The 21,274-nt window shown below is 37.4% G+C and overlaps 1 protein-coding gene across 1 annotated transcript in view; it reads left to right on the top strand.

Annotated features, from left to right (window-relative positions):
• Positions 1-5,243: 5,243 nt before the first annotated feature.
• Positions 5,244-21,274, top strand: part of LOC150085620 (putative peptidase C1-like protein F26E4.3) — a 55,934-nt gene continuing 39,903 nt past the window's right edge. The window contains exon 1 of the mRNA XM_090374139.1: positions 5,244-5,440. The gene's annotated coding sequence lies outside the window, so the exon portion shown is untranslated. The remainder of the gene's footprint in view (positions 5,441-21,274) is intronic.

Here is a 21,274-nt window from a genome sequence, read left to right on the forward strand (position 1 = left end):
AAGATTATTACTATATTTAATACCACGTTAAATTAATAAATATTTTATTAGGCTAGTCGCCTAAACTACCATACTTTAAGCTGACGTTTCAGGTATCTTACCGATACCCATAATCAGACCATTGTATCAAGTTTTCCATCCTGGATTCGGGGTTGTGTAGTGGAAACCTGGGGTGACCTTTTTTCTCATACTCTGGACATCAGTGTTGGTGTGTAGGCTGGTTCTGGTGGTCGGTTGTATGTGGGCTACTCCTCCGAATATCTGACCTAGCATTATCTTGAGGGATTAGAACTGGACATCGAGAAGAATTAAACAAATTTAACCCATTTAATGGGTGCAGTCTTTATTTTATTACACATTGCTAATGTCCGATGGTCCGGCGCTCATAAAATGGTTTAGAAGTGCTAGTTCTTTGTGCACTTGGATATGCCTGGACAGAGATTCAACCTAAAGTTTGATAATGAAATATAAATATTTCACGAAAGCTTTTTCACGACCCTCCCCCCAACAAGTAGTATTAAATATATAGTAGTAATAATCTTAACAGCCAGTTATCATTTTTATCTTGTATTTTTCCTCAGTAATCAATTTCCAAAAGAGCGTACGCAGTTAAGTAAAATAAGAACCTCCCCTAAAATGTTAGAGGATGAACTGTTCCAAATAACAAAAGGCGGACTGAACTACAGCCAACAGTATTCAATACCTGCTAATGTATACGAAATTTGCAAACTGGAACAGACCAGTAACTGTACCAAAGGTGGAAAACACCATAGTTTATTGGTGTTTGAAAGGAAAATGATACTTAGTGCTTCTCCCCCACCAGATATAGCAGTACCTCTTTTGGGTTACTGCGAAGTTCCTGTTACGAAGGTATACAATAGTTACGACACCCAGCCATCACAAGCGACGTGGTAGAAAAGGAATGTAAGGTGTTGAAAAAACTCTGGAACGAATACAGTGAATGGAGCGCAACCGAGACATTTTATGCAGAATAAGGCAATATACCCTCCGCTGGTTGGGGTATGGTGGCAGCAGCCTCGCTGCTACTCCACATCGACAAACGCGATTTGCTTACCTAGTCATAATTGCAATGGAACAGCTGAACAAAAAACATGAGATAATAGACTCACCATGTGTAGTTGTGGACAGCGCAGTCGAATGGGAACAATGCTTTCAGCTTAGAAAAATATTGCAGATCAAGTGTACCAGGTAATTCCTGTTCTTTCATGTTGAAAGATGTTATTAACTGCGATAAACTTTTCAACATGTGATGCGCTCACCTGGTCGAATATTTCATCTTCTTCCTCACATTCAATTTCGATTATCTCAAGCTCATCGCGAATCCCGGAAAGAGAGATGTACGAAGTGTGGATCCTCCCCGTGCCACTGTCCAGCAATTAAGCGTTACTCGGCTAGATGTATTGTGGTCATATCTATGGATGTTTTTACCATATCATAACATCCTTCTCAAGGTATGTTCGAGTTATTATCAGCGCCGTGTGAGACACAATGCGTTATTAGATAGGTGGTCATATTTCATCAGTCTCCTGAGTTTATAATATACGAGTTGTCTGTTGATACTCTGATAATCAATCTTTTAGTGTAATACTGTAATAGAGATTCAATTAATAACTCTAACACATACGATTATCTCTGGAAGTTTTGATTTCAAATATGCCCTGAAGAGTCAAAATCCCACTTTGGACCTTTCAGGACATATTCCTCATTACTTCCAACTTCTTACTAAACAGGAAATTGTAGGACGACGGCATTATATTTTTGTATAGTGAGTAACTTTTGTGCAAATACGCAAATATCTATAATAATCTGAAGTTGCATACACTGGATTAAAATAACAAAAGTGGAATCCTGCGAACACCATAACCATTATACGATCTCGTAATTTTTGGTTAATTTCAGTTCATGTTGTGCAATCCAATGCAGGATTCAGATTGCACTCTGGTTTTATATAAGAGACTCTTTACTGATTTATTGGTGCATCCACGTGCGTGTGGCATCCAAACACACGTTGTCCTAGCTGGTTTTCACAAGTAATCCCAGTTATCCTACTAAAGAATTGACACCACGATCGCTGCAGCAGATTTATCTGATACGTTTATCTTAACTTAACCTGGAAACGACCTGCCAGGAGAATATTTTCTGGGGGGGAAGATTACTTTTGCCATTTAGGCGTGGACTATCAACGGATCAACCATCCATGTCACCATTACATATCCCATAAGTCTTCCCAGTACATTCGCGATTCACCAAACACTTTAATTGACTTAATAAAACGTGATCCTTTGCTCGTCAAGTATTATGTGTCTCTGTTCGCCTCATGATCCCTTCTTAGATATCTCCGTTTTTACCATCGAAACCCCCTCGCGTGCTGCAGGTCATTACTTCGTGACTGGGTTCGTAACACTTGGTGTCCGTATGCGTGTGGTCTAGCAGTGTACCCGAATATGTTGCTTCTCATGTCTGGTGGGAAAGATAAAAAAAAAGGGACTACATGTAGGTTCACACTCGGGATCATAAATTTCACTTTAAGAATCTTAATTACTGATTCCAAAGCAATCAGCGTCATTATTGGCAGCCATTGTGGTACAAATGTAGTTTCTTCACTTTGGATTCAGCTTTTATCGACGTAGTTGTCCTAATGGACAGCTCATGAATTGATACACCGAAGGAATGTTAAAGATACGTCCCGTCCTGTCTTTTGTGACCTTTCCGAAGGTGAAAGCCTTATTGGATGAGAGCAGCCTACTAACCTGTAAAAGCTTGATGAAAAGATAGTCGCACCTTTGGGCATTAAAGTACTGAATCTGTTCGAGAACGTCAACAGAATGGAAGAAATTGTCTCGGACAGTGCATACGTACGAATAGCCCTCGTAGTTTTTAAAAGATTAGCTGATTGACTTTGGTTTTATTGATAACTTTCCTTAACACAGACACGAGACAAGAAAAGTTATTCACTTGTGATATTTAAGGCATATAATAGATTGAACACGTGTATTGATCTTCTTGCTTTGCTGAAATTAAAAGTATGAGGTGAACCCGTTTTCTCTATTTACAGGTAGCTGGGAATGAAGAAACATGGGTTTCCACCAGGAAAGATGCGACGCATAAAAGATGTTAGTGGGTGGAAAAAAGGATGGTTGGCATTTGGCAGGTCTCCTGTTAAAGAAACAGTTGAGTTTTTGGGGTTTCAGAAAGTAATAAGAGGAATGATGTAAATTGAAATCAACTGGAAATCAGCGGAAGAATTTCTGTTGAAACTCTGTGCCATGTGATCGTGATCGGCGACGAATATTACGTTTATTAAGCGAAAACCAACTTAAGGCAAGAACTGTTAAAAAAAGATTAACCAAGGTGAAAAGGGACAAAAAGTTAACCAAGATTAACTTTTCGCATAAAAACTAGAAGAGTTTTTTTCTTATACTCTAATGATGCAGGCACCGAGCTTACAGTAAAAACAATGAGGCATTTCATCCAGACTGTACGCAAGGGTTCGTACAAGGTGGCGGGTCAATGACGCTTTGGAGATGTTCTATCTGTTATGAACTGTCTTCTACTTGAAATATCAATCCAGGTGAATCAGGTTGGCTTAAAAAATATCCTGGATGATCTGGTTGCGCATTTTGCTGAACATTTGAGGGACACTCATGATTTCGACCCTCCTGTACTCCCGGATCGCAACTGCCAAGTTCATGGGACTTCTACTATTTTAAACTGGCGCAAGGAAAGCAAGAAGAGATGGTAGGGAATTTAGATTGGTGAGCCAAGCTACTAGACTTCAATCTTATTGAGAACGTATGGAGCTACGAAAGTGAAAGCACAAGAGCATCCACGAAACCTGATTGAGTTACTGACTCAATTGTTTTCAGTACAGTTCAATATTGATATATTGTGTTTAATGGGTCTACTTGGATCCCTATTAACCAAAATTCATGAAGTGTGGATCATGGTAAAGTAGGGATTACATGTTATTAATTGAAAAATTACTCGGTGACTAATTTTTTTTCAGGTGTCTTCATATAAAAACACTTGCTGTTTTACAGTCGAAAATTAATTTCAAATATTATTGCATTTTACCAGTATAAAGTTCCTCTTTAACACGAGATATCGCTACTGTGCTAGTGTTACCTTATGAGTAGTTTTTTTTTATTTTTAATAATTAATAAAGTCAAGCAGAGTTTGTTCATTAAGTTAGGTGAACGTTCTTTTAAGCTGACGGATAAGCGGGTTAATAAAACAGAGGAATTTGCTAGCTAATTAAAAATGTTTGAAATAAAAGAATTACAAAATAACAAACTTTATTCCTTAATTCTTTTGTGAATTTCTTTGCTGAAAGGCTTGAGGTATTTGTGACGATTTTTATCAGATAAAACGACTTTTATGGCTGCTGAAATAACAGTGCTCAGTGAACCGTATATTTTTCATTCTAGACTATTTGTGATCACGCATGCTACCTCAGATATAGGAATAAATCCGATCCCTAAAAGACTTTCCTACGCAGAGGCATTTTAACTTTAGTAATACGCCTTTGCAATACACTTTAACATCTACCAATTCCATTTAGGATTGGAAATGGCAGATGTTTCTTTGTATATCTCTTGCTGATGATTACCTACCTTTTATGCTACGTTGGATAAAGAAAATTAAGCTTAAATATGTAATAACAACGTTGAATATGTCTAAGAAAACCTGTTCCTGATCTCGCTGTAGGAATTCATAAACTGACTCCTTTAATTTGAGAAAGCTTGACACGCAGAAGCGTAGCACTTCAACTTTTCAGCAGACATATTTCGATACCGTGTGCATTAGTTCAGGAACTCCACAATACAGCGCATAAGGATGTGGTAATAATTATACTGGAAAATATAATATCCACTTCATCAGGGTGAACTTTTTTTCTGCCTAGTTAGAGAGAGAATTTTTTAAGATGACTGTCTCCTTCATTTTAGCTTGATTCTTCTAGAGACACCTAAGTATTACAAAAACTCATTATAATTAAGATAGATTAAGGTCGATGATGTCAGTCCGACCTGTGCTAACAAGCAGATACGTGTAGTGCAAAGAGCGACTGGCTGCCAACATCCGACAACGCCATGCAGCCAACTGATAGCAATTGAAGCATCGTACCAGTTTAGACCTTGACTCACATCATCTTCACCGTACACAAGGGACACCGACAGACACTCTGGTGCCAGGAACGTTCGGTATTTAAAGGATTCACTTTTTTGACGACGCACACATGCTAACAAATGGGATGTGTGCAACTGAGATGAGGCTGCTGGTCAGCGATGTTATATAAGGAGCATCCCTGTGGAAAAGCTGACTGTTATGCTACAGGTGTGCCATAACGGGTGTCTCTGATCAGCAGGTAATTTGCATAACGATAATAAAGGCTCTCGGAACCTGACCCATCGACTTAAAGGTGAGCGATCGACAGTATTGTATTTTATGATTTTTAAACTATGAATGCTGTTAATGCAAAGAGATATAATCGCATTTACGATTCCTATTTAGATGGTACAGTTCTGCTTTTAATGCAGTGAAACAGTTATTCTCTGACACAGTCTTGCCAATGAAGATTCAGCGTTGTTTATTATTTTAGGCATGCGCACAACGTATTTAGTAGGATTATTTTAAAGAATACGAGAGCTTTCTGCTCTATTTCATAAGCCCACGCCCCTTCCCCTCCCCAGACCCTTCAAAGTCATTAGAATTTAAAACAAGAGCTACCAACATGTTCCCCACTTGCTATTTATTGTATTAAAAATGCACGTTCGTTCTTTCGATTTCCATTAATTTAAACAAAGCTGAAAAGTGTCTGAACAAAATGATTGCGTTAAATTATTAAAAACGCTAAATAATTTACGTTATTTCGCGTTTTTAATGATTAAAACTTAATTTTCACAGAAACCCAACTAAAAATTATTAATATTTGTTTAAGATTGGCATGCAGATACAGAACTTCTCACAGTGCGTGTTCGAATCTGCACGACTTCGCAAAATACTCGGTTCATTGTTAACTGAGCCATATCCGACTGTCATAACAACTGGCTTAGTTAACTCCATTTGGCTTGTTTGTTGAGCATTAAGCCGAATTTTATTTATTTATTTATTTTTAATAGGACAGTGTTAGCTACTTTGAAATTAGGCCAAAGCCGCCTTTGCCCTTCACGAAATAAAAGCATGATCAAGTGTTAGATTCTAGGAAGTAAAATGTTCATAAAATGCGTTTATTGTTCGTTTATGTTGTAATTTTGACGTTTTGACTGCTGTTATGGCCTGATTTTATAGATTTCTACAAAATGTCTGCAGGAAAGGTCTTAGGAGTGGTACAGAGCCTAAGGCATCAGAAACCATTCTTGTTAGCTACGTTGCTTACGATGTCTTCATCAAAATTTCTAATTAAATCATCTGGATTCGCTCACAAACCTTTCATATTTTAATAATAAATCGAAAGTAGCAGCAAAAATCATTCTGTGAGCATTCAAATGTATACGAAGTTTCCACCCAAACATTTCCAGACTAGTTTCAGCGGCTATTACTTAGTTTATTCCTTTGACTAAGTTGAAAAGCTTTTGAGATAACTGAAACCCACTTTTCGGTATCTCTTTACAATACTACTTTTATTGTTGTTGTATATTCAAAACGTGGCCAAACATCCTCCCTTTGAATTTAAATTTTAGCCATGAAAACAAAAGTAAATCTCAGGGAGCTAAACCGAAAAGGTACTAAGGCTAGAGGATTAGGAAGATGTTGTTCGTGGTCAGAAATCGTTGTACGAGGAGGAATGTGAATGCCACTCAACACGATTTCATTTGGAAGAGTTCAAAATAGCTGAGAAGCAAGCAAACTAATTTGAATTGACGCCAAACTGATCACACTGATTCCCTATATAAAGTGCTAAGAGGTGGTACTTTACATGAGAAGTCAACTTTGTGTTCTAGAAAATAATTTAATTTCAGTAATGCAAAATATACATTCTCATTTTTAGTATTGCTTACCATGCTCTACCAATAACTTACCAAGCCATGATCTATGCATGGTAAATTACTTGATAGTGCGATTATCGGGTTAATTAATAACAGTATTGCCTTCATGAAATGAGTTGTCCACCGTTGTACCACTTGGGATTGAGAAAATCTCCATTATGTTGAGAACTCTTCGCATTCCACTGAGGGGCCACTTGGCATGTTTTAGCAACCGTTGAAATCCATTGCGTATTCAATCACGTATGATTTATACCGGTTGGAAATTAGTTCATATTCCCTTTATCAGTGACTATTAATTGGGCAGTTTCGTGTATCCAATCTCCAGCTACTTTTAAGCCACATCAACACTGTAAAACAGCGATCTCCAAAGAGTGGTCTGAGGACAACCAGATCTGGACAGAATCTGGGCTGGTCCACAGTCACTGGTCTTTCAGTCTATGAATTTACAGTAAATATATACAGTAGTAACGTCTCTGAAATGCCACTCTTCCAGAGCATTAACCGATCTTACAAATTTTGATGTTTTGTTAGTTTGCTTAGGGTAAAGTATAGAGTTAAACGCGCCCTCTGTTCCTTCTAAGAGACTGCGATTTTCGATGCAGAATTAAGCCCCACTCATTGCAATTAAATAAATATGCATCACTTAATTTTATCAATTGACTTTCACTGAGATTTTATTCTTAAATGTGTTAAGAATTACTTTTAGAGTTGATTTGGACCCAAAGAAGAAAACAAAACTTAACATTTTGAAAGAAATAAAAATTTGCGGTAAATAAATAAAACAAAATAAATTGAACTGATCGTTATATCAGGACAAATGTGGTCTACGTCTGGGAGCCGTGTCCAAAATCTAGGGACTGGGGTAGACGTATAGTTTAAACCTTACACGATTGTAAAAATATGACTAAAAATTAGTTCCACAATGTAATTTCTAATCGACAATGGCGAATGGGGTCTGTGGATTATCCAACCTTGTTTCACACATCAATAAGAACTCAGAACGATGTATTGAACTCAGAGCGCCTTCTAAACCACCTGCTAAATGAAGCGATAAAATCAGACCGTCGGAGAGATGAAAGTGAGTTGTATTTGTCAGTGTGGTTTAAGACGTCAGTACAATGTTGGCACCTATGGTCTTTTCGATATAGTCCTCAACACAAGTTCTTGCGTGTAACACCCTTTCATCCCATAAAATCAGTGTTTGTGGCTTCTAATGAAAGCTCAACAATTCTAGAACTCCAAAAGCGCCTTTCATATTTTCTATACGACTGGATAAACTTCCCATTACCTCTATTCATGGCCCGTTACCCTTCAGGGATGCAATCGCAAAGGAGAGTAATAAATAGAATGCTAAAAGAATCAAATAAAGCCAATAAATCCTCGATATGGCTTTGATAGTACGGGCTTACTGCCACGACAGTGCGCGTGCTTTAATAACGACCCTACATCCTTCATGTGCTGCTTGTAAAATTCAAATAACTCAAGTCATTCATTGTGATTTTATTAACAGCTTCGGGACTGTAGTTGCTAATAAAGCATCCACTTGAGACACCTTGCCATGTGGGTAGTTTGTGAAGGCATCAACCTCTTGATGTGAAAGGACCAGACATGTCGTGCCACACCCCTTGGTCATGAATTATTTATAGAGCGCACCATCTGGAAGGAGGGAGTGATGAATGTTATCTAAGAAGTAGCTCCTAAAGGTGGTGAAAGTATCGGGTGGGGTCTAGGCCACTGAACTTCTCCAAGAACTGCTTACCAAGCTGTCTCGTAGAGCTAAAGTGTTGTCTCCCTCCTACTTAAACTGTCTTCCCTCTGACGGGTGACCACAATGCCAAGTTCATTTGGATTATTTTAAAAATTGCACTGTGGAAAACAAAGGGATATCTGTTAAATTGTGTGTAGTCTATGATCGGTTGTCTGCTTTCGAGATGAAAAATCTTCTTTCTGTGGGTGGAAAAGAACATGCAATCTTGATGGATTAACTTGGGCACGGTGGCTGGGAGAAACCCATAAATGTTTCTCCTTCAAGACTGGAACTGAACCCAGAACATTTCCATATAATGTGGAAGGACAACGACCATTCTACTTTGCTTGGGGCGAAAGACAGAATTTTTTTACTTCACACGCTGATTAAAAATTCATTTTTCGAAGAAAATTTACGTGTTTTCTAGGCCTACTTGATTGTCCTCGAAGATCAATTTGAAGGTTACCTTTTGGCAAATGAAGCCAATTGCCTGAAAGCTAGTTTTTTTCGTTTGTAAATGCAGAATATGAGTAATATGACAGCTTCGATTCAAGCGTGAGCATTCTTATCGCTTGTATGACTTTAGCAGGATCTAAGATTCCACAAATTGCGTTTATTTGGAAAACTTACACATGAGATCAGTTGAAAGATATTTCAATAGCCTTTAAATCCAGTAGTATTTTTAGCCCAGTTCTTTGGCCTTAAAAAAAGAGTCCCCCCACTCTTCGACCTCAATATCTGAAAAATTACAAGAGGACCTGCATAGCAAGCCGAGATCTATGGATAAAAATTTCGTCAGACGAGTCCTGTGTTGTATTCATAAAAGTATCATCTTGTTTTTTTCTTTTTAATATTAATCCTTGGAGTTTTAGGTGGTCCCACCTTTTTGATGTTTACTTTGAATTCGAGATTTCATATTCACGATATGGACTTACGATCTGTCGTTAATAATCAAATTCTGTTGTTAAGTCCCTAACCAGCGGCTTGGATGTTTGACAGACAAATCTGATTGTCATAACTGAGAGATCTTATTGCTATTTGTCAAACTTTACCTAAAGTTCGAGACCCGCTAACAAAATCATAAGTAGGAACACCAAATAATTCACGAGATAACATGAGGACTCTTGACCGAATACAGAAAAAATATCGCCATTCACCAATACAGCTGTTTCGGACCTTACTGCGTTCACTTCAGGGAGGAGCTAGTCAAACCAAAAACCAAGTAAACTTATACCTTTCTTATTTATACAAGATGGTCAATTATTCTTAAAGAATCGTTGTCCCCAGGTAAATCGTCAACCATCAATGGTTGTCCCACCATAGGTAGGGACACTAAATATAATTATTTGTTGTCCCTGCTTTTAGAGGGTTTTTGTTTTGTTGTCCCTACCACCATAGGGAGGGACACCAAATGTAATTATGTATTTAGGTAATGTCCGACCTTGACACTGAGTAACGATGACTTCATTCATGGTCAATAAGTTTTCAAGGCATCGGCACTTTGTGCATTCTTTCACCTATTGGTTCATGCCAGTCTTCGCGTTTACCACATTGGTTCTTCGCTACAACGGGCTAGGAAAGGCCCTAGTTCGAATCCCGTCAATGACTCGAAGAATGTTCACTCAGTGGCTGAGTTAGACCCAATTCAGTTTAGTTTAAATTTGCTTTCATGGTTCTGGTTAGTACACGAGATGCTGGAAAATGAAGGGACGGACGAATTATTTCATCCTCATTGTTTTTAGGTGGTGTGATAATGTATCTCTAGCAGAGGCGTGCAGGGAGTTCATTTGAAACAGCGAATACATGTAGTATAGTTTTTAAGTATCATTTGATTTCTAAGTTATCGCTTCTATTAAATAAACAAATCTGCATTTTCAAGATGACTTCATCAAATCAACATTGTATTATAAGAATATAATAAAATACGCGCTTTTGGCCAGACTGTAGCCAAGTGGTTATCGTATAAGCACCAAATTTCACACAGCATATGTTCGAGAATGCACCAAGCTACGATTATCAGTCAGTTGTTAACAGTAAGTGCTGTGTGGAAATTATAAATCGTTGTAAAAACAAGTTCTAAGAACAAAATGAAAATATAAAATAACTGGTGGCTCAAAGTTTTATTTGTAAAAATATGATGTGGATTTATAGGTGAAATGTCGAAATGTTTTGCGAACTTCCCTGCGTAAGATATTGATGACTCGTTAAACGAAACAGTGCATCGATATCTGTTTTGTTCATGTACGATGAAATGCACCATGAGGGCAGTGAAATGTGAATTTATATTTCATCGAAATCGAGATGCATTTGTTTTGGAATTTCAATTAAGAACTCTCGGAATACAATGGTCCTTTATTACTACGCTGACTTAAAATCGTTTTGGTGGAATTTCTTCTAACAATCCACGAATCAAACGGTGAAATACTCAACTCTCCTTTCGATATGGCAATGTTACCTAGATCAGCAGTTCTCCACATGCAAATGTTTCTCCCCTGTATCATTTGGATGCCGCTCATAACCCTTTTTTCTCAGTCACTAGTCCTAACACCTTAGCACGCTGTCCTTGGTGCCAAAACAAGGCTGGAGGAAATACCAAACATATTTGACACACTTTTCTCTGGCCCAAGGATGATATGCAGCGCTTTTTTTTTTCTTTTACAAAGGGTGCAAGTCGAACGACTATTAAAAACGGGTGTGAGAAATCGATGGCAAACAGCGGTCTGGATACGGCCAACCAGCACCCTCAAGTCATTAATTAGAATGCCTGATTTCTTGAGGAAGGTTCTCCATTAGTGAGCTCCTGAAGTTCATCACACCAAACAGAAATTCCAAATCTTTCAGATTAGTAAGTCACCAATACATCGATACAAAGGTGAAGGTAAGACACGATTTTAAGTAATTTATTTTTTCAATTTCTAATCGTCACATTCTGTTAAATATTAACAAATATTGATTATGCCTTTGTTTCTGGTCTACAGGTCAAATTTTCTGATGACTTGTTTATAAACACGCTTTGATTTGTCTCGATGGCCGAAATCGAAGCTATCCAAGAGCACGCGCAGCTATTTATGCTCGTGAATGTTATCTGCACTATTAGAGATTTTTTTGCGCATTTATTAAGGCATTGAATTACTGCGAGAAGCTTTGTCTCAAAGGTAACGTCAACTTTATACCAGCACGAGAGTAATACAGGCGATGCCCTACTGTTTCTTTATTTTAAGATTCAAATTTTGCGTTCTTTTCCTTTTTTTCATCACAAGAAAACAAGCGTGTCAACCCCTCCGTAAATCACTCCAGACTAAGAAATATCTTAAACGGTTGAAGACGAATTCAGTGCTCTAGGGATTATTTATAAATCAAGTCATCTTTAGATAACTTTATTTGCTATTCACGTATTCGCATTTGACGAAGGAGGTTGAGAAATTGTCTTCTGAAGTGCTTGAAAGAAGCTGAAGGGGAACAATCCGGAAATTACTGATGGCCTATTTCGATGAACAATAAGTCAACAACCCACTACAGGGAACTGAATGAAAAAAAAATCTTCCTGTTTTAAATAAAGCACCTGCCCTGAAATTTAATAATTTATTGGTTGGTTGTTTAAACCTGAATGGTGTTTGTACCCAACAGTTGGGCAGGCAGAACTATTGAAGGGTCACTTGGCCATAATTAATATGGAACAACTGGCTAGAAGGGAAGCAGCCGATTAGTGACACCAACTATCTATCTCAGTGGAGTTTTCTGTAGCTCTGTTATCTGGTGTATGAAATTGGCTGGTCAACTAGAGTGCGAATTCAAATGGGCAGTATACATGGAGTCAAAGCAGGCTTTTATCTTGTCAATTTTTATTTAGTTTTGTTTTTGGATGTGAAAACGGGCACATGCATAATGTTATACTCAATACGCTACACAATAATACTAAGGCAATTTCCCTCCCCCTTGAGGTTTAACCAAATACGCTCTTACATAACTGGAGAAAGAAGTGACCGAATTCTAATCAGGTTTATGGCTTGTCGCCTGTCTCTTCAGGAAATAAACAGCCTCAAATGACATAAGAAAAGGCACGTCCTTATATCAAAAGTAGAACAAATGAAACTACAATTATAGTTGACTTTTGTCGATATAAATCCGGCGGACTCAATTTTCCTTCTAAGTATGGTGGAAGTTAGGGATATTACACCAACATATTTCCCGAAATATTAAATACCTCATAGCTGATTACACAACGCATCTTTTCTCCAGAAGTGACATCTGCTCTCAGGGATACATAGTTCAATAATTACCGTCCGTCCACTGGCCCTTGTGGGTAGGACAGTTGATATAGTCATCGTCCTCCCTACATCGGGTGGAAAACACCCAAATTCGAATCCTGTCAATGACACGAGGAATTTTTAAGGGCCTTTATCGCAACGTGGCTGAGTTAGTCGGTTTCAAGAGAGGGTAGAATGAGTTTTTCTCCCAGAACTCGCGTTTTTCGTCCAGCATACAGAAAATCGATCACAGAACACACGCAATTTACAGACATAGTATATGCGACCCAATATGGTCAAAGTAGCTGATGCGCCTAAAGCCTACACACCCAACTACCCTCCACGGTGATATAGTGGTTACGCTACGTTTCTGGGCTCGATTTATCTCCAGATAGGTGTCCTTCTAAAGGACTTTTCAAGAAGGAAATCGGTCTCGAGGATGGGGTGTACGATTTTAATCCTCAAACAGGCAAGTTGACCATATAATACATGCAGTTTTCAAGACTTAAATTGCGCCCCCGAAATTTATTCTAAACAATCTAACCCAGCAGTAATCGGATCTGTTCAATAATATCAAATTAATCTTCTCGACTCGTTGGTTACAATCTGGCTCTGTGTTTTTCCCTACTCCTTAAACAATACTTTGGTTTACACAGTATGTTTTAAATTCGTACGTTATATATATTATTTTATGGTGTATAAATGTTCGTAAACCGCATTTACAGATATGTATACATCTACAGGGTATTATATAATGATATAATTGAAGCATTTCCATCTGACAATTGACAGCTTGTGATTCACCTGCCCGATCTCCCATTGTATAACGTTAACTGTTAATATTTTATAATTTTTAATATTAATACCATGCCATTCCTGTAATGCGTGTAGGCTTCAAAGATATTAAACAAACCAAAACAAACACTGACTTCATAAATATCAGATGGGAGGGATATTCCAGACATACACGACTCCATTTCCGGAAAGTCGGAGAAAGGACATTTGTTCTGCTACCTTGACATGAGTTATGAGTCCGAGATGCCCACCATCCCCCTAGTCACCTTGTCGGATCGATGTGACAATCTGATTAGAAGTGGTGTAGTAGAGTGAGGCTGCCTGGACGTGCTCTGTAAATGGACTAAGGAAGAGAACGGAGAAAAAGGGGAGGTACGATGAGAGAAATGCGATCACGAAGTGAGAACAAATTACGATCTGCTTTTTTCGTAGTTAAGTAACTTCCTACCAACGTTGGCAACAACATACCCAAACAGAGCTGGTAACTAGGCCGCTCGTACAACAAGCCTGACAGACCTTCACCCTGATTGTGGGACCGCATCCTGCCAGCTGGCTCATGATGCTTTCCTAGAAATTTATTTCTTACGGTTTACCTTGGTATGGTTCCAGCCGCGGCGGTAAAGCACTAGTTTATAATAACATTCGGCCAGCGAAGACGGTATTTATACAATCATTGTCTTTATTTATACGCGATGATGAGTAAAAATAAATATTACGTTTCCGGGATTTCAGAAGAAACAGCATTTGTAGTAAACGGTTCCAGTGATTTTACCCTAATCCTTTCGATATCATCAGACAAGATGCGCGCAGAGGTTTCTTGAGGCTGTTTCGATCAGCAGTCTGAGTGGTTATGAAAACAGGCATCACATAATCCACGTATGAATTGCGTTCTTTGAGTAAATGACACTTTGACTGTCGCATTAAGAATGTTAGTCTAGAATTAATTCCTCGAAAGCAATCCATTGGCCTTGGATGGAGGAGCAGTTAACGTGAAAATGCGAAGTGTGCCACAGGAAAAGAACAATTGCAAAATTGATTTTATTTATTGTTCGCTTTTAATTTTTGTTCGCTTTTAATTTTAAATAATCGCAACCATAATATTAACACAAGCCACGACCATAATCGCTTCATGGTTGCATAAACCTTACAATTATATTTATTTTATATTTTATACTAAAATATAAAAGCTGTTAAAATAAAATTTTTATTTTTAGCTAACAAAGCTTAGAAATAAAAATTAAATTTAAGAAAATAAACTTAACTTTTATTATTCATATTATTTTATAAAAAAATATTTCATAATTAAGAGCGAGAGATGCTTTTTCGATTCATTTGCAAAACACGTTGTTTTGACAGATGCACGACACAGATATCTGCAATAAAATAAAAATAACTATCTTGACAGCGGTATAGTTTGAGTGCGTATGTACGAAACATGAACGTGATTGGTTATTCGAAATATTCATTATCAATTTAAGACTGAGTTTAAATAATAATTTTAATAGTTACTAGGGGTTTCGTCCCCTGCTTGCTGCGCTCGCTTCTTTTGATAAAATAAAATACTTACAGAAGCTTTCGACTCTGTGTGTGTGTCTCTTCCTCAGCTATGAATACGTTACTATATCTATATAATATCTAAAAATTACGATCGTAGTGTGGGAGGTATCATTTCATCTGTATCTCATATTGTGCTCGTCCTTCACAACGAGTTACCATGTATTGCACTACCTCGAATAAGTAACGCTTCAGTTATAGAGAAGACTATTGTGTCTTATTCTGGGTGGACCCCACCACCCAGACGGCGCCGTTTCAAAGCTAGTTGGCTTTTCATCGGTGGGTGCCTTTCACACTACGATCGTAGTTTTGCTTTAAGAGTTGTCTATGGTGTATCTACACCGATATTATATTGATATAGAATCTTAAACTCTTAAAATATTATGCCTTGTTGCATTTAGTTTATTTAAATAAATACGTTAAATGTCGAAATCAAGAATGGTACCGCGTGATCATGTTAGATAAACATAGCGCGTGACCACGTACGTATTAGCACGTAATCCGCATCTCTCTTCTTCCATTGGCTGAATAAATATCATTAGGAGGAAAATTATTTTAATGTATAGAAAGATATTTAAAACTTATCGGCCTATCTAACGTATAATTATTTATATAATTTGAATTAACGAAACGTTTCTTTACATAACAAAAGTAATTATGTCTAGAAACTCTATTCATTTTAGTATATTCAGATCAATTACAGCTTCTCATTGAAATAAATTCAAATCAACGTTCAACGACACATTTGTGCTGGTGTACCGAGAGGAGCAAGCTATCCAAGGTTATCCTTAAAAATTGCACAATATTTCTATTCTCTCTGACGAGATGTTTCTCTTTACTGTCAGTAATTTTAGACAGCTTTCTCGTTGACTGAAATAGACCTACTTGGGGTATATACCCTTTCCTTCAGTGAACGCTAAAGAATCTTAAGTTTCACGTGCGATCCAGTGACAATACAGGCCTCCCTTTGATACTCAAGTGTGCTTGAACTGAACAGTGTTCCTCTCTGTCTGATGCTCGTACAGTAACCAGTTGAAGTTGCCGGTTGCACTGATAGACACAGAGAGAGAATAAACGGAAGGAGAAGGAGGAAGTAAAGATAATTCAAATTAAACTAACCTACATATCAAAGCTTAGTATGCCAAAGGCTTCTAAACAGAACTGTCGATCCAGGAACCGGCATTCACTATGTTTATTCCTTTCGCCATATTAATTACACACGTACAGTCAAAGCTTGGCGAATGAGTCAAATCATCCCTCTACATTTATCTGACTTTATAAACACATTCTAATGTGCCATTTATTTTAAGAGTTTGTTTATGGTTGCTACTTTCATTTCATATTTACAATAAGAGCCCTCTTTAAATTATTATTTAATCTCCTTGGATTGAAAGCCAACGTTTGTTCCTTTGCAGGATACACCTCCCGGATGTAGAACAGTGACCTTTAATTACTGGCAGAGATATTACAGAGCATGTTAAAAACATTTATTGAAATTACAAAAGAGTATGGATTGTTCGCAAGGTTTGTTGCTATAAGCTGAAATCATACTGGCAAAGCAACTTAATCTAACATGCAGTTACTTTGGGATTAGGCCTTTGTTGTTTTCTGTATTTAGTAAGGATATTGATGAAGGCATATCAGGCTTAATGTCCAAGTTTGCAGATGATACAAATGTTGATAAGATGGTTAATAACAGTAATGACGGTATTCTTTTGACAGGATCTAGAAAAATTAATCAAATGGACTGAGAAATGACAATTGAAGGCTAATATTGACAAATGTAAGGGACTGCATATGAGTAACAGTAACTACAGAGTAACATACCAGCTGTGTAGTTCTACGCTCAGGATAGTAGAAAATTAAAATGGCCAAGGGGTAATTGTGCTGTCAGATATGAAATTCTCTGAGACAGCTCATGAGATTTTGTCGGTGATATGCAGGAATTTTGCTAACAGGGATAAGGATGAGAGTATAAGGCAATAGTCATTCCATTCCTTGAGTTCATTCCTTCATTTTAGAAGGATATAGAACTGCAGGAACGGGTTCAGAGAAGGGCAGCGAGATTGGTGAGGGGAACAAAAAGGGCGCGCTTACCACGAAAGTCTTCAGTTCTGCAAATTTGCAATTCTGGAGATTAGGCATCTGAGAGGTGATCTAATTGAGGTATATAAGGCTTTGAATGGATTGGGCAAGCTCAATGCTGATGGGAATCTTCCTACTGCTCAGACTACGCACATGAGGGACCATAAATTGAGGAAGGATGGTTGCAGAATAGATGCGCGAAAGTTTGCTTTTAGACAGAGGGTGGTTGATTGCTAGAACAAAATTCCATCTGTTGTTGTGGAAGTTGATAGCTTAAATAAATTCAAGGAAGATATGCTGTATAAGCTTGCTTTCTTGCATCATGTCCCACTACTAATAGTTTTACTAAATTCATTTGATATCTTCATCACTCCCCAATCTCTTGACTTTCTTCCTTTGAAATTCTGCTTGCTCCAATCTCACTTAAAATCCCCAGCTGTCTCCAACTTTCCATTATACCAAGCTTGGTCTCTACTCAGCATCTCTACTAGCTTGGTCACAAGGTGACCAAGCTAGTAGAGATGCTGAGGCTTTTAAGATCAGAGCAAATTGTACATTTATCGAATATAGCTCAAAATATCTCAAAAGCGTCCCTAACATCCTCTATCTTTTCTCCAGCAACAATAACCTTTAAAAGTGTAGAGTTAATGCTAGTTATCATCTAATCATTTTAGATGATTACGATGAATTCTCCAGCCCATGGAATCCCTTTCTCGTGGTCATTCTTAGATTGGCCTTTAAAGTAGGACGATCCGTTTCTTTTTCTCTTCTCTTTCTCGGACTTGTTTCAAGCAAAATCAAAACTTTACGAAATACTAGTGTGCATATTTTGTCTACGCACCAGGCAGTACTACGACGGGCATAGTTCATCTTTACACATGAGGATATGTAGAGTCAATAATTTGTTCGTATATGCGGGTTGGTTCATTTTGAGTAGACTTGAATGAACATCAATGTTCTCTTCATTTGCAAGCTGTTCTGGACCTTCTACAGTGTGAATCGGCTAGAATCTAGAATCGACCCACAGATATGAAACTCTCTCTAGTAACCTTCTTCATATTTAAAGTTAGTGGAGAATTCTTTATATATGCACATGAACCTGACGTTTGCTCGTTCAGATTGCAACATTCTGGCATGCAACACAAGACACTTCACTCTTAGCACTACTTCCAATTCTACTCTTCTCGTCATTGTACTTGTTCAGGCGAATACAGACACGAATATGGGTGTTGGCACTGCTACCTTTGGCGGTTTCGGGAGGTAAAGATCTTTTCGAGTACATCTATCTTTTTTTATAGTTGATACAATTCAATTATCAGAGAGGTATGAATAAAAAAACCCAAATAACTTTATCCCTTATTACACTCTGAAACTCGCTCTTTATCTAAACCTTGGTTTTCCAACAAATGTGTTAAGGTCGTCCGAGATAAGTATAAGCATATCACAAGTGGCTTGCTAATGTGGTTTCTGAGAGACGTCACACACTGAATCTTATAATGAAATGGCACTAAATGAACAGATACAGAAACATTTAAGAAATTGCTCTACATTTCGATTAAATTGCACTAAATGAACTGATACATTGCTCTACATTTCGAAATATTTTGATTAAATAAATGAACATATACAGAAACATTCACAGGAAATTGCTCTACATTTTGAATTCCTTTTTGAATTGTTAACTTTGGAACTTACAGAAGTAAGCAATAAAGAGGTGTTTGAAATAATAACAGTATAAAATGAAGATTTTTTTTTATTAATGTAAAAAAATTATATTTTGTATAATATAAATACGCTTACTTTATTGTTAATAATTTCTGAAGCATCATAGTTAGACGATTTGATTCTTGCAAAAAAAAAACCACCTGTATTATAGATTTGAAGAACTTTTTGTGTTTGCGATTCACAAATAAATTCCGCTTCCTGTCACAAGAAAATCTAACCAATAAAAAAAAAAAAAAAGAAACGAACATGTCAAGTTCGTTTCTTTTTTCTTTTGTTCATTAAATATATTTATTTTCCAGTTTTAGCTAAATTTTCTTGTTAAATTGAGTGTATGAATCTCTCTTAAATCATTCTCGCGTACCTCAAAGAAAGCATTCATTTCGTTTTCACAGTCAACAACTGTAGCAAAAGAAATACTAACTGACGCAAAGAACCACAGGACGTATGAAAACATCAGCCCAAGGAAATTGTAATTTGTTGATTTTCTGGGCTATTATTAGCGCACCGCCGCAGTTCTAATCCACTTGGCTGTCGGTCGGAATTAGGAGGAACCTTCACGCTAAACGAATCCTCCCCCACTTATTATCGTTATGACACAACGTTATAATTTCACCCATCAGACCATACCAGATATCCGCTGCACTTGGGAAAAGGAGCGTACACCAACCTACAAAATGTATAGGCACGCCATATTTGAGCTTTACTTTGAAAACACTGACTAGAGATGGAAGCCAGTATATTTCTCTACCACATATTATTCTGTCCTGCAAATAATACGAATCTTTCGGATGGCAAATGGACTTATCACGAGGTCAGGGTCAGCTCCACTTTCCACAGCGAATACACCAGGTGTCAAATATTACATTTTGCGCCGCGTTCGAGTGACCGTGTTAAAATTCAAACGAAAATTGTTATCTCCCGCGTGATGACATATTTAATGGTCCCCATTAGGATCGGTTCCGCGTGTTTTCCTGCGTGCGCTGTGTTTGCTCGAAGCGCACCTTCCTCCATTGTGTGTTGGCGATGAGCATCGGTGAGCCCCCTCCGGATGCTGAGCAGAGGACAGCTGCCTCTCTCGCGCTAACAATCCAATAATTTACGACTGCTGGCATTCTTGCTAATTTTGCGAGCGAAGGGGGCTATTACGGGAACGCTGCACACACAGAGGGAAGTAAGGTGATAAATTAAATAAGTAGGTGCACAGAAAGAAGGCGGGAAATGTTACAAAAGACAGAAAGCGTCCTTTGAGCGTTAATCAGGCCTTGGCCTTCTCCTCCACATAATGTTGATAATATTGTAGGTGTCTAAGATATATATATAAGGATGGATCACTCAAGTAGTGACTATATTGTGCCTTCGCGCTGCAATATTGAAAGGAGGGATTCATACCGGGTCATCCTTAGTAAGTCCAGTTTTTCTGCCTTTTATTTATTTTTTTCTTTTTCCGTCTGTCCATGTACAAAGAAATGAAATCCTCAAAGTGCGCAAATTAAGGTCTCTCTCAAATTATCACTTCATACGCATCTAATTGTAACTGAAATAATTTAAAATGTATTAGCGTTTCCATTATATATAAACAATGCAAGTAAATAAACACAATTTTGTAAATTTAGTCTTTTATAACAGTAAACTTCAGACTTTTGTCCATTTAATTTTAATAATACAAAGGAAAGTATCGCTATTTAAAAGAATCTAAAAGTTTATTACTTTAAATTTTATTTTGATCTAAATTATTTGCACTTCTTTATACACTTTTTATTTTTTTTTATCTTTTTATTTAAATTTTGACTGAGTAGTAAAGAAATGAATATATTCCTGAGGGATTCTACTTTAGGGTGCTTTTATTGTCTGATTTTTCAAATTCCTTGTTTTTTTTTTTTTTGAAAATTGTTGTTGATTCAATTCTATGATAATATAACTGCCGATTTTTGTAGATGCAATAAAGGCGCAGAACTGTAAGGGCTTTCGCTGCATCGAATTTGTCTTTTGATATGTCTGTGTAATTCGACCTAACGATATTCGAGATCATTTAGCGGACAGAAACGTATATGGTTTTCTTTGATTTATCTCTCTCTCGGTTAAACCACCTTGTGTCACATCATGTAAGAGGTTGA

Source organism: Mastigoproctus giganteus, chromosome 5, assembly GCF_048544385.1.
Source record: "Mastigoproctus giganteus isolate SK-2022 chromosome 5, ASM4854438v1, whole genome shotgun sequence".
Classification (NCBI taxonomy): domain Eukaryota; kingdom Metazoa; phylum Arthropoda; class Arachnida; order Uropygi; family Thelyphonidae; genus Mastigoproctus; species Mastigoproctus giganteus.